This window comes from Grammomys surdaster, unplaced genomic scaffold (assembly GCF_004785775.1).
Source record: "Grammomys surdaster isolate TR1022 unplaced genomic scaffold, NIH_TR_1.0 125606, whole genome shotgun sequence".
In the NCBI taxonomy this organism is placed as follows: Eukaryota; Metazoa; Chordata; class Mammalia; order Rodentia; family Muridae; genus Grammomys; species Grammomys surdaster.
The window spans coordinates 1623828-1637688 of record NW_021620449.1 but is presented as its reverse complement, the minus strand read 5'-3'; the positions used below and the strand labels follow the sequence as shown (position 1 = coordinate 1637688).

The window sequence follows — 13861 nt, the reverse complement described above, 5'->3', positions numbered from 1 at the left end:
GAGAGAGAGAGAGAGAGAGAGAGAGAGAGAGAGAGAGAGAGAGAGAGGACAAAAGGAAGCCAGAAAGAACATCTGTGGCATTGATCCGATCCCACCATAGCTGTCTCACAGCTCAGCCATCAAATGGTCACAAGGCCAATGTCCTGAATTTGTAGCCTAAGGGCTGGCAGGCTTACTGTCCTTGTGGGCAGTGAGATTCAAACATGGATTCTGTCATCCATTTGGCTTAATTGGGTAACCAAAGCTTCCGGTTCTTAATGTCCCTTGTAAAGGGTCCTTTAAGAAAAAGAATCAGTGGTGGCACACACCTGTAATCCCAGCACTTGGGAGGCAGAGGTAGGCAGATTTCTGAGTTCAAGGCCAGCCTGGTCTACAGAGTGAGTTCCAGGACAGCCAGAGCTACACAGAGAAACCCTGTCATGAAAAAAAAAAAAGGAAAAAGAAAAAGAAAAGAAAAAGGGCCAATATCCCCTGCATCCTTGCGTGGACTGTTTAAATCCGTGTAGGCCATAGCTTCACAATGTCTTACTGTCTAACATTTTCCCTCATGCAATGCTGCCAAACAGATGAAGGATGGTCAGATTTGAAAAGTATGACATTAGGACCTCTGAGTGCGAGAGACCAGGTCTATTCTGCAAGGCTGTGATGCAGTCATAAGCTTTCCATTCCAAGCTAAAAAGAGAAATAAAATACAAATTTAAAAAAAATGTTGTTTCTGAATACATGGAGGAGGGGGCCCTAATGACGGAACCATGTGACCAGAAGAGGGGTACCACACAAGGCTGTGCATCAGAATGTTGCAAGAGGACATATTCTTCAAAGACGCACAGACGGAGACTGAGGCTGACGAAAGCAAAGAAGCCCATCTGGTATGAGCCAGAGCTGCTTCATAAAACCGATTGGTTCTAGGAAAACATTTATTTACTTTTAGTTTTATGTGTATGGATGTTTTGCCTGCCTGTACCTGTGTATACCAAATGCACACAGTACCTCTGGAGGCCAGAAGAGGGCATCTTGCCCCTGGATTTGGAGTCATAGTTGTGAGCTTCTGTGTGCTTGCTAGGAACAGAACCCCATCCTGATCCATCTCTCCAGGCCTAGGGTTCGTTTTTTCCATCCCCCACCCCACCCCCACGCCTCCACCCCCGCCCCAACCCCCGCCCCACACACTCTAGCCCTCCTGTACATGGTATTCGGTTTGCTCACCTCAGCCAGCAGGTTACACTTGTCAGAAACATAGGAAGTCCTCCACTTCCTTCCAGACTAGAGAATGAGGAACAGGCTAGCTGTGGAGCGCTCAGTGATGCACCAGCTTCTGCAAACAGATGACAAGAGGCATCTTTTCTAACTTCAGTGATCAGAGAGCTCCTTAGTAGCCTGAAATCAGCCATTGTGGGAATATTTACACAGCAGAGACTGGCGCCTGCTGGGAGCATCCTCCACAGAAACTGATGCGGCTGGCTGGTTTTTTTTGTTTTTTGTTTGTTGGTTGGTTTGGGGTTTTTGTTTTGTTTTGCAGTTCTGCAACTTTATTTGACATTCAGCGGGTTAGTTCTCTGACTGTCTGTAGATTTTTGAATGTGGTAACAGACACGTCAGTTACCAGTGCATAGAGCTTGTTTGGTGAAACCTCATCCTCATTATGTTTTCTGGACAAACGTACTTGGATACAATATGAAACATTCCTTATTTCCTTGGCCCAGACGGCTTTATTGAACCTGGTGTCAGTGTGCACATCTGGAGTCCCCATTTCCTTCATGGCAAATTTCCGGATTTCGTTGAGTGTCTGAAGAGCAAGCTTCTCGAAGCCCACTCCATGGGTGCACTTGTGAATGTTGATGGTGTATTCTCGGGCTACCACCTCGTTGATGGCAGAATGGCCCTTCTTCTTCTCACCACCCTTCTTTGCAGGAGACATTCTGCCGGGCACAAGTTGAAAAGAAAGGAATAGAAGGATTGTCCTGATGGGGCTGTTAAATCGCAACCAGCATACCCCTGGGCATCATAACCATTTAGTGGCACCAAATGGGAAACTGAGGTCTGGGTTTTGCTGTGGTTGGGTTGTCATTTATCATGTCCGAACCTCCGCTGAGCTGCGATGCTCTTTATGAGCTAGTCAGAGGTAGGGTGAGGAGGCTCCTTTAAGAGCTGATTAGCTTGTCACTGAAGCCAGACACCGTGGCCACATCTGCAACACTAGCATTTGTGAGTCTGAGGGTGAAAAATTATGAGTTTGAGGCCAGCCTGGGTTACACAACACGTTCAAGGCTGTCCTAGGCTTAAAAAAACCTTTATTCTGCTCTTAATGTATTTGTGAGCTAATGAATTATCTCGAGTGTGTGTGTGTGTGTGTGTGTGTGTGTGCCTTAAAAGCACTTGAGCTAGGTCACCTGCATGCCCTGCATTAATTTTTTCAGTCATGTCCCCATGCCACTCATTTCCATTCTTTTTTGTTCCACTCTCCTTCTCAAATCTGACTCTGATAAGCCACATAAACCGTATTCCCCTCCACCTCTTGCCGACTACACTTCTTTTGCAATGTAATAAACTCACCCAACTGACACACACTAGGGTGGTGGAGAGGGTGTTACACCACGGTGATTTTGTTGTCTCAAGAGCCTAGGCAAAGGAAAGCAGAGGTGGAGAAAATAAATCCACATTTACAGTAGAAGGGACACAGTGGAATCAACCTGCCACCTGGTGGCTGACTGGTCCCTCAGCAAACTGTTCTCAGAGGCATTAACACATTACCCACTTGGTATTAGGTACTCCTGACTTTCTGCTTTGGTCTTGGGGTGTCCGTGTTGACAAGCTTCTACGTAGCCTTTGTAATGCAACCATTATGGACCTCTCTGTCTGCAAGTCCACTGGGCACATGCTGGCTGACTGGGAAATGAGGTTGACTGACAGCTATGAGTGACATTTTGTACACCTCAGTGTTGAGACCACCTCTGAGGTGTTTCTATGCCTGCATAAGTGAGCATTTATGGGGAGTCAATTGTCCCCTCTTCCTGTTCTGAGAGGTCCAGCCCCCTACTGTCATGAAACCCTGATGCTAAGGATGAAGGCTGGCATTACCAGAAAGCTCTGAGGTTAGAGCACAATGGCAGGCTCTCCTTTGTCACTGGGGCTTCCTCTTCTCTACATGAGGAACACCTCAGCCTGAGATTCCTGGAATGCCTCCCTATGCTAATGAGGCATCTCTGTACCTTATGACCTTTGACCACCCTGGTTATTCTCACCCCCTTCCCCCAAACTGTGTAACCCTTGGTTCACCCTTAATAAAGTGTATGCATACAAGCCCACACTGAAGAGAGGTGTGCACACAAGCTAAGATTGTCTCAGAGAATTGTTTCATTGAACGTCATTGGAGAAGGCCTTCACCTATAAGAGCAGTGACACTAAGATCCTTGGAGAAGTGTCCCCTCTCCCCATTTCCCAGCTGGACAGGATTCCTACAGAACCCCACCAGTTCCCAACTCTGCTGCATCCTTCCAGCCTGGTGTGTAGCCATGTCCAGACACTCTGAGAGGAAAGAAGCAGAAGATGCGGAACCACACCCTGCCTCCCCCAACTCTTCATTGTCATTCATTTTCAGATCCTGTTCTTGGATCTTCTCAAGTCCCTGATCATCCAGAAACATGAATCTCTGTAGATTTAAGTTTCCTGCCAGCTCTTGATGTGGATCAAGCTGCAGTGAAATTCACTCACCAGTCTTCTGCCCTCGGGTGAGCTGTCTTTCTCCACAGAGTTACCCTGAGTGGAACTGGCTGTGGTTGTAGGGCTAGTTACTTCCAGTGTATGGAGAAGATCCATCAGTTAAACCATCTCAAGAGCTACATAATGAGACCCTGTCTAGGAAAAAAAGAGAAAAGAGAAGAGAAGAAAAGAAACAAATATCTCTCCTCTTAGCAAATTTCAAGTACATAATATAGTGTGGTCAACTTTAGTTAACATGCCTCAGGTTAGTCCTCACCATCTTGGTGAAGTGTTTATGATCATGTGGAAGTTTGAATGAGAAGCCCCCATAGGCTAGGGCATTTTGACATTGGCTCCCTGTTGGTGGCTGTTTGGGGAAGGTTATTGGGAGGTGCAGTCTTGCTGGAGTAAGAACTGGGGTGAGTATTGGAGAGATTCATAGCCCAGCCCCACTTTTAGGTTGCTTTGTGTTTATCTTTGAAGATGTGATCCACCAGCCTCCTACTCCTGTTCATGAGAAGACTGAAGTTATGTTTTAAATTTAAATTACTATGCTTAAGAGATCTATACACAAAAATGCTTCTAACCTGTAAGCTCCACTTTTACTGAAGGACAGATAACTTCCTGGAGTGCTGGGGGCTGTTGATCGTGTAAGATAATAAGCCATCCGTGTGTTTTCACTTCTGTAATAAAGGTTGGTTGCTGAAGCTTCAGGGGACGTGCTTGATCACACCTGCCTCCTACAGGATGAAGACAGGAAGTGCATAGCCTTATGGGTTTTGCCTTTATAAGCACCAGACTAACATAATATGTGGCCACTCTCTGGGAATTTGGGAATAGACCTTTCAAGTGTCCATTCTCCTGGTCAGTATTTAATAAAGCTTGCTTCAAATTTGTCTCAAAGAATTGTGCTAGTGGTCTTATTCTTGCCTGGTGGGATTAACACTATAATATTTGCTGGTTGCTGCCATACCTCTCTGCCATGATAGACTCTTGTCCCTCTGGAAACGTAACCTAAAATAAACTCTTTCTTCTATAAGTTTCTTTTGATTATGGTGTTTACTGCAGCAATGGAAAAGTAAGTAATACAGTTCATTTAACTTGTTCTTGTAAATAGAGAGTAACAGTGTGTGCCTCTGGTATTCCATTTTTGTAGTAAAACATACAATTGTAAATTACACATTTTAAATGAGAAACATTTCCTATCATTCCTGCTGCCCCCATAGTGTAGGTGTATTCTGAATGTTCTAGGATAACCAGTTGATACAGCATCTTACGTCCTGCCTTCTGTCTCAAATGTCACTCTGTGAGCTGAGACATTCACATCTGAGCGCAACTGAGATGCTGTCAGGCCCCTACAAGACAGTGTTGCATAGACATTTTCAGACTGAACCCCTGAACTCAGGTTATCAGGATTGAGAGCAAATGCCCTTGCACTGGTACTTGTGTGTGTGTGTGTGTGTGTGTGTGTATGAGAGAGGGGGTTTTCACAAATATTCTAGTTGGCTTTGAACTCACTATGTAGCCAAGAATGACCTGGATCTTCTGATCCTCCTACCTTTACCTCTCAGGCGCTAGAAGCACAGGTGTGTGCCCATCATGGCTGCTCCTGATGCTGAGGATAGGACCCCAGGCTTTCTGCCCACTAGGTAACCAGTCTGTCAAGTGAGCTATATCCCAGACTTGCTTTCTTCATATCCTTGACAGAGATTTTCTGATTCATAAAGGCTCATGGAGGCCCTCCATTTTGTGTTCCTCTCTCATATATTTTAGGTCATTATTTACTTTAGGGTTAGTTAGAATTTGAAATCTGAAATATTTTCATTGCTACCCTTAATAATTAGTGATCATGTTTAAAACTATGTTCAAATTTCGAGAAGCCCCTGTTAAAAATTCTAAGTGATTTCTCTGTAACGTTTTTTTGCCTTGAAGTTGGAGAAGGAGAAGGGCCTTTTCCTTCTGGGATGTTGGTGTAGTAGGAAGGTCAGCTGGGTGCCTTCTCTGCCTCTCTGAGCTAGCAGGCTTTCACCACAGAATCTGGCTCCTGAGTCTTCATTGGTAAAATTGAATGGTTGGGATTTAAAAAAAAAACAAACAAACAACAGTTTCACATGTAGTCAAGAGCAGAAGTACAAGGTGTCTTTAAAGCAGGGTCCTTTCCTCTTCTGGAACCTCAGCTTATGTTGCTGTGAAGGAGGAGAGATGAGTCAGGAGCAGAGAGAGGAGCCGTGGGCATCTAGTCAGCTGGGATGGGAAGTGTGATGTTGTGTGGGACAGAGGAAGAGGCATCTCCACGGCTGGTGTGCAGTGCTGTCAGTGCAGACGATGCCCTGGAATTCTGAGACTTGGTGCATCTGGGACCAGCATTCCTGGGGCGTATATTTCGTTTGGATGTAGGCGTGGTTCTGTATTAAGTTTTCTCTGGATCAGATGCTTGGGAAAACACTGCTGATTAAGGTTGAAGTCTATCATGACTAGATAGCCTCTGGGCTGGGCACAATATGGAGGACTCCCTCCGTTAGCTGGGCTTCTTTCTCTGACTGGAGACTTCAAAGCTCTCACACACACCTGTACCTAAGGAATGTCACTTAGCCTTAGTTTGGTTACATGAGCAATTTCCTTTCTCCAGATAAAACCTGTTTGGTTAGCACCTGAGATTCCTGAAAAGAGCTTCCCAGTGCTAAAGAGGCATTTTGATGCCCTAAGCCCTCAACCAATATTTTTTGCCCAGACTGGATGTCCCTACCCTCAGTCCCCCAAAACTTTATAAGCCTTGACTTACCCTAAGTAAAATAGATCTGCCTCCTGATAGCTGGTCTTGGTGTGGTTATTTACCATATGTATTCACAGAGCTTCCTAACCCCCTGCTTGTCATCTCTGCTCCCACTGTCCATGGTCTGTATTAGCCAACAATCCATGAGAGGGGGAGATCCCACACAGATGTTAAATCATCAGCCTGGAAATAGATGACCAATATTTGTCTTCCCAATCCAAGAAACACCAGGATGAAGGAACAACATCAGGAGAAGACACAATGCCTCCTTAAAATGTTGTGTGTGAGAGTGTACAGCACAAAATAGGGGGAACTTTCTAGATTCTGAAGGCCAATGTCAAGCTCTGACCCTCCCTGCCCCCTGGGATCATCATCTGATTTTATTCCATGAAGGCAAATGGATCGGAGGCGACAGTCGTGGAGTTCAGAAGCCCGTGAGGAGGAACAGAAATGATGACTCTCCAGGATCAGTTTTGGGGAGACAAATCAACTTTATTTGGGGTGAATCAAGGGTTATACAGTTTGGGGGGGAAGCGGGTAGAAATACCCAGGGTGAGAAAATGTCATTGGCTGAAGGCTGAGGTACTGAGATGCCTCATTAGCATGGGGAGGCATTCCAGAAATCTCAGGTACTTGCTGAATGGGTTTCTTATGGGGGGGGGGAGGGGGGTTGTGGACCTGTAGTTTCCTAAGGGCTACTCGAAGTTCCTCAGGTAGGCAGTGGGGGACCAGGGATCCTACAGGTAGAGAAAAAGGAAGCCATGCTGACTAAGGGAGTCCTCCATTCTGCCCCAAGCTCAAGGCTTTCCTGTAATGTCAGATTTTGACTTAGCAGCAGGGTTTTCTGACACCAAGCTAGAGATAAATTTCTTCAGTGAAGGTATATATAGGAGGGTCTAGATGAGGCTCAAGACCTTTCAGCAGGGTGTGGCACATGAGATGAAGAATTGTCCGTTCTGTTGTTGTGCGCACTGAGATGACCTCAGTTCAGAGCCATGCACCCTAACAAGATGGTGAGCAAGTTAGTGTGTTTGTGTCAAATACTCCAATCATGACTGGCTGGTACTTGTCTGACTGAAAGTGTCCAGTCAGCAAAGCAATGAGAGTTGCCTGTATGTATGGTAAAGCCTCTTGTCCCCAAGGCTGATGGCCTGAGTGAATCCCTGGGACCCATGTGGTATCAGGAGAGAACCAGCTCCTGCAAGTTTTCTTTTGACTTCCACATATGCACTGGGGCATGTATACACAATAAATAAATGTAATTAAAAGGCAACACACGGTGGCGAGGCCCCACTCCTGAAAGAACGGTAACTACCCTCCGTGGCTCATCACCATGCCTTCCGACCTGGCCAAGAAGAAGGCAGCCAAAAAGAAGGAAGCTGCCAAAGCTCGACAGCGGCCCAGAAAGGGACATGAAGAAAATGGAGATGCTGTCACAGAACCTCAGGTGGCGGAGGAGAAGAACGAGGAGGCCAATGGCAGAGAGACCACACACAGGTGATGGAGAGGTGGATTTGCTGACCAAGGAGCTGGAGGACTTTGAGATGAGGAAAGCTGCTGCTCGAGCTGTCACTGGCGTCCTGGCCTCTCACCCCAACAGTACCGACGTCCACGTCATCAACCTCTCCCTCACCTTCCACGGTCAAGAGCTGCTCAGCGACACCAAACTGGAATTAAACTCCGGCCAGCGATATGGCCTCATTTGGCTTAAATGGAATTGGAAAGTCCATGCTTCTCTCTGCTATTGGGAAACGTGAGGTGCCCATCCCCGAGCACATCGACATCTACCATCTGACCCGTGAGATGCCGCCTATCGAAAAAACACCCTTGCAGTGTGTGATGAACACCCTTGCAGTGTGTGATGGAGGTGGACACAGAGCGGGCCGTGCTGGAGAGAGAGGTTGAGCGGTTAGCTCATGAGGATGCGGAGTGTGAGAAACTCATGGAACTCTACGAACGGCTGGAAGAGCTGGATGCTGACAAAGCTGAGATGCGGGCCTCAAGGATCTTACATGGATTGGGTTTCACACCTGCCATGCAGCGCAAGAAGCTGAAAGACTTCAGTGGTGGCTGGAGGATGAGAGTTGCTCTTGCTAGAGCCCTCTTTATTCGGCCCTTCATGCTGCTTCTGGACAAGCCTACCAATCACCTGTACCTGGATGCTTGTGTGTGGCTGGAAGAGGAACTTAAGACTTTCAAGCACATCCTGGTCCTTGTGTCCCATCCCAGGACTTCCTGAACAGGGTCTGTACCAACATCATCCACATGCACAACAAGAAACAGAAGTATTACACGGGTAATTATGATCAGTATGTGAAGACACGGCTGGAGCTGAAGAGAACCAGATCAAGAGGTTTCACTGGGAGCAGGACCAGATAGCACACGTGAAGAACTACATTGCTAGGTTTGGCCATGGCAGTGCCAAGCTGGCCCAGCAGGCTCAAAGCAAAGAGAAAACACTACAGAAAATGATGGCTTCCGGACTGACAGAAGGGTTGTGAGTGACAAGACGCTGTCATTTTATTTCCCACCGTGTGGTAAGATCCCACTGCCTGTCATCATGGTGCAGAACGTGAGCTTCAAGTATACAAAAGATGGGCCTTGCATCTACAATAATCTAGAATTTGGCATTGACCTTGACACACGAGTGGCTCTGGTAGGACCCAATGGAGCAGGGAAGTCCACTCTGTTGAAGCTGCTAACTGGAGAGCTTCTGCCTACAGATGGAATGATCCAGAAGCATGCTCATGTCAAGATAGGGCGTTACCATCAGCACTTACAGGAGCAGCTGGACCTGGACCTTTCGCCGCTGGAGTACACGATGAAGTGCTACCCAGAGATCAAGGAAAAGGAGGAGATGAGGAAGATCATTGGGAGATATGGCCTCACTGGGAAACAACAGGTGAGCCCAATCCAGAACCTGTCTGATGGGCAGAAGTGCCAAGTGTGTCTGGCCTGGCTAGCCTGGCAGAACCCTCACATGCTCTTTCTGGACGAGCCTACCAATCATCTGGACATCGAGACCATTGATGCTCTGGCAGACACCATCAATGAGTTTGAAGGTGGCATGATGCTAGTCAGCCACGACTTCAGACTCATCCAGCAGGTTGCACAGGAGATTTGGGTCTGTGAGAAACAGACAATCACCAAGTGGCCTGGAGACATCCTAGCCTACAAGGAGCACCTCAAGTCCAAGCTGGTAGACGAGGAGCCCCAGCTCACCAAGAGGACCCACAATGTGTGAGCCCTCAGCTAGGCTTGGGTCAGGAATGCCACCTGGATACTGCCAGCTGACACCTGACCAGCCACTCAGGACAGGACCCTGGGGCTGCACTCCCGCACTGCTGCAATACTGCCCCCAGCCTCTCCCCTCAGCCTGCCTTTGCTGCATCATATCTCCAGCTGGACAGCACCTGTCCGTTTCCCAGCCTCCTTCCATTTGGGTCTGTCTGTCTGGACTCGGCTGGCTATTCCCTCCAGACCCTTGCTGGTTACCTTGCCCTGAAAGATGCAGCCAGGGGTACCTGGGTTAACCCAAGGGCCCAAGCCCTGGTCTGGCCCTGGAAGGATTCAAGAGCCTCATTTTATGGGTTTAGGTGATGTTGGAGAAATACCACCAGCCCATCACCCCTGATCCTTATTGCTTCTGGTTTGGAGCTCTGGGCCAGGGCCAAGTCCTGGTCAGTATTTTAATAATTATTTAACAGTGTAGATCTATGTGTCATCTACCAAGTGTCCAATAAAGAAAGAGGAAGCTACAGAGAAAAAAAAAAAGGCAACACACACTGAGTAGCTATGATCGCCCTGTCCTTGCGAGTCAGAAAGAATGGCAGGCCTAGGAAGACATCGCAAAGGTAAGAAGCAAGTTGATGCTGTCTGTCTAGGGGGCGTGCTGCTCCTCATTCTATGAGGGGGGGGAAAGGAGCCGAGGGAGCTGAATGTTGAAATCCACACCAGAGAAAACCCCTCCCAAGCAGGGGTGAGGAAACATCTCCGGAGCAGAGGGCACTCAGAGCCTAGAGTAGGCTTTGTTCTCACTTCCTCATGCACTTGAGCCACTATGCAAAGTGGCTCTGCTCCTACTCGAGCATCCATAGAAACCAGCCTTGACTGGTTGTGCTGGAGCACAGAGAACCACTGTGTACTGGCTGGTTTTGTGTGTCAACTTGACACAAGCTAGAGCCATCAGGGAAGAAGGAGCCTCCCTTGAGGAAATGCCTCCATGAGATCCAGCTGTAAGGCATTTTCTCAGTTAGTGATCAATGAGGGAGGGCCCGGCTCATGGTGGGTGGTTCCATCCCTGGGCTGCTGGTATTGAATTCTATAAGAAAGCAGGCCGAGCAAGCCATGGGATGTGTCATAATCAGGGTTTCTATTCCTGCACAAAACACCATGACCAAGAAGCAAGTTGGGGAGGAAAGGGTTTACTCAGCTCACACTTCCACACTGCTGTTAATCACCTAAGGAAGTCAGGACTGGAACTCAGGCAGGTCAGGAAGCAGGAACTGATGCAGAGGCCATGGAGAGATGTTACTTACAGGCTTGCTTCCCCTGATCACTAATTGAGAAAATGCCTTACAGCTGGATCTCATGGAGGCATTTCCTCAAGGGAGGTTCCTTGCTCTGTAATAACTCCAGCTTGTGACAAGTTGATACACAAAATTAGCCAGTACAGGAAGCAAACCAGTAAACAGCACCCTTCCACAGTCTCTATCAGTTCTTGTCTCTGGGTTCCTGCCCTGTTTGAGTTTCTGTCCTGACTTCCTCCAATGATGGACTATGATCTGAAAGTGTAATCCAAATAAACCGTCTCCTCCCCAAATTGTTTTTTGGTTATGATGTTTTGTTTTATCAATAGAAACCCTAAGTCACCCAAGGAGGTCATGTGGCTAGACATGGAGAAGCATGTGATTAGGTACTTCTGAGGGTTGGCTACTGGTGTCCTAAGCCAAGAGCATTGGGGATATGTCAGTGAACTGTCGGTACCAAGAGATGGTCAGTTCTGCTGCTGGTCACAGCATAGGACACAATGATTGTCCATCTGCAGAACAGAAAGACTAAGGGGGGGTGACATTAAGGCAGCCCTAGCCCATGCCTGGAAAGATGAAAAAGCATGCTCTAAGAGTCAGTGTTGGGCCCAGGTGAACCTGAGCACCAGGCAACAAAGCATCAGCCAGCTGTCCTCATTCCCTCCCAGAGGCTAAGGCAGTTAAGGAAGAATGAGTCCAGACTGTGGCCACCATGCTCCTAAGAACACTGGGCCTGGCTTCCCAAGACCTCTCTTATCCCCTGACCCGCCTCAGAGAAGGAATGAGGCCTCTGCAAACTGGCTTAATGTGCCTGCGTCTCTGCAGCCCTTACTGACCTGACTGGACTCTAGATACTTCTGCAGGCCTAGACAGCAAGCCTCAGTTGAGGGGTGAAAATTATTATATTTTTAGAGTCAGATTAAGTACAGCCACTGACAGAGGTCAGGAAATGGTTCCAGCTCAGAGATGCCCCCATTTTCCCTTTTGAGATGCTTCCAGTGGTTCACACTGATATCCCAGGACTTCCTCTGCTCTCATTAGGGGATGATGAAGTTGAGCTCTTTCCTCAAGCTCTCCTAAGTCCCTCAGTTAGTATTGGCTTGTGTTCTGTCACCAGGTATTCACAGAAGAATGGAAATAAACACCAAGATCATTTACTGACATTTCTGCAAAAGGAGGTTGTCAGAGTCCCTGTTCTGTTGGTGTGAAGACACATCATGACCCAGGCAACTTATACAAGAAGCATTTAATTGGGGGTTTGCTTACAGCTTCTGAGGATGAGTCTGACCATCATGGCAGACATAGCACCAGGCAGACAGGCATGGCAATGGAGCATGGCAATGGCTTTTGAAACCTTGAAGTCACCCCAGTGACACAACTCTTCCAACAAGGCCACACCTAAATTGTTGACCAACTAGGGACCAGACATCCAAATATTTAAGTCTCTGGAGCTCTTTCTCATTCAAACCACCACAAAGGTCTTTTCACACTGAGAAATGGTTGAAGGGAGCTGGCAAACAGTCATAGTATATAGGCAGAGTAACCTGTTCAAACATGTCTAAAGATGGGCCTCCTCCTCCTCCTCCTCCTCCTCCTCCTCCTCCTCCTTCTTCTTCCTCTTCTTCTCCTCCCTATACTCTTCTTCCTCTTCCCCTTCTTCCACTCCTCCTTATCCTCTTCCTCCTTCTCCCCCCTCCTTCTTCTCTCCTCCCCTTTTTTCCCTCCTCTATATCCTCTTCCTTCAAAATTCAGGGAAAGTCAGAGGTTCTTACTTGTGTGACATATACACATTTTCAGCTTGTCAATAGAGACAGACAGATCATCATTTTTACTGGAGATATTTCACTTCCCTTGTTTTATTTTTCCATATCCTTGATGGCAAAAATTAAATCTGGTTGCACCATTTGACTTGCGTGTGTCCAGGTTTATGACATGGTAATAATAGCAAGAACTCTCCACATGCTCTGCTTTAAAACAGCAGCCCATGGGCCCAGGAAGCTGAATTAGACAGGAAAGTGTTCACTGTTCAAACATGAGGACCTGAGTTTGGAGTCCCAGAACCCATGTAAGAAGCTGGATGTAGCAGTAATTCCAGCACGGGGGAAGGGGGGAGCTTGCTGGTTGGCTAGTCTAACCAAATAAGTGAGATCCAGGTTCAGTGAAAGACACTAAAAAACTAAAGTTGGAGGGGCAGAGGTCGGAGAGATGGCTCATTTGTTAACTGTGCTTGCTGCTCTTCCTAATGACCAGAGTTCAGTTCACAGCACTCGCATCCAATGAGCTCATAGTTGCCTGTATCTCCAGCTCCAGGGGATGCAATGCTGTTTTCTGGCTTCCATGGGTCCCCACACATACTTGGTAAACACACACACACACACACACACACACACACACTTAAAGTAAAAATGAACCTTTAAAAAAATTAAGTTGAGGCCAGCCAGATGGTTCAGCAGATAAGGATTCATGCTACCAAGCCTGATGACCTAAATTTGATCCCTATAAATGGAGAGAACAAATTTCCAGACATTGTCTTCTGACTTCTACATGTTTACCCACACAAATAGTTAAATACTAAAAAATAAGAGAGGTAAGATAGAGGGAGATAGTGTATTCATATATACAAATACATATATACCAGTTCACACACTAGTATGTAATATGAGAAAGACGGGGCGGGGGAGGAGAGAGAGACCGAGGGACAGAGAGAGGAGGGAGAGAAGAAGAAGAAGAAGAAGAAGAAGAAGAAGAAGAAGAAGAAGAGGAGGAGGAGGAGGAGGAGGAGGAAGAGGAGGAAGAGGAGGAAGAGGAGGAGAAGGAGGAGGAGGAAGAAGGGGTAGGAAGGGGAGGGGGAGGAAGAGGA

The 13861-nt window shown here is 47.2% G+C and overlaps 2 pseudogenes; one reads left to right on the top strand and one right to left on the bottom strand.

Moving 5' to 3' along the window:
- Positions 1-1540: 1540 nt before the first annotated feature.
- On the bottom strand, positions 1541-1918 carry LOC114638541 (annotated as a pseudogene).
- Positions 1919-7761: 5843 nt separating this feature from the next.
- LOC114638565 lies at positions 7762-9931 on the top strand (annotated as a pseudogene).
- Positions 9932-13861: the final 3930 nt, after the last annotated feature.